Source organism: Artemia sp. Qi Xiang Cuo, chromosome 19 (genome assembly GCF_049724085.1).
Source record: "Artemia sp. Qi Xiang Cuo chromosome 19, ASM4972408v1, whole genome shotgun sequence".
NCBI classification, from domain to species: domain Eukaryota; kingdom Metazoa; phylum Arthropoda; class Branchiopoda; order Anostraca; family Artemiidae; genus Artemia; species Artemia sp. Qi Xiang Cuo.
In genome coordinates, this window is record NC_142812.1 from 37,741,884 (window position 1) to 37,742,641 (window position 758).

A 758-nucleotide genomic window follows, 5' to 3' on the forward strand; every position below is an offset into this window, starting at 1 on the left:
CATGTTGTTATTTCATTAAAAATATATTATACATTACTTTGTTATATTTCCATTATTTTAGGATATTTTAGCACGTCAAATGCTTAGAATGTTTATTAAAAGGTCGGAGATTTTTATTTTCTTTGGAAAAAGTTAGAATTGGACCATAGCTTTTTTCTTTTCTTTAAGAAAATTCAGAAGAGAACTTGAACATTTGCGCTTCTTCAAAAAACCTAACCTAATCTGACTCTTGCACTTCAAAAAAAAAGAAATTCATAATGAACTTTGAAAGATCAAGAGAATGCAACTGTGACAAGGTAAACAACGACAAAACACTACTGAAATATTCCAACTCTTGCATTTCAACGAAAGAAATCCAAAATGAACTTTGAAAAATCATGAGAATTTAACTGTGACAAGGTAAACAACAACAAAACACTACTGAAATATTCCAACTCTTGCATTTCAACGAAAGAAATCCGTATGAAAATTGAAAAATCAAGAAAATGTAACTGTGTCAAGGTAAATCATATAAAAAAACATTTCAACGAAACAAATCCATCATAAACTTTGAAAAATCAAGATAATGTAACTGTGACATGGTAAACCATGACAAAACACTATTGAAATAATCCAACTCTTGCATTTCAATGAAAGAAAATCAAAATAAACTTTGAAAAATTAAGAGAATCTAACTGTGACAAGGTATACCACAACAAAACACTACTGAAATATTCCAACTCTTGCATTTCAATGAAAGTAAATCCAAAATGAACTTT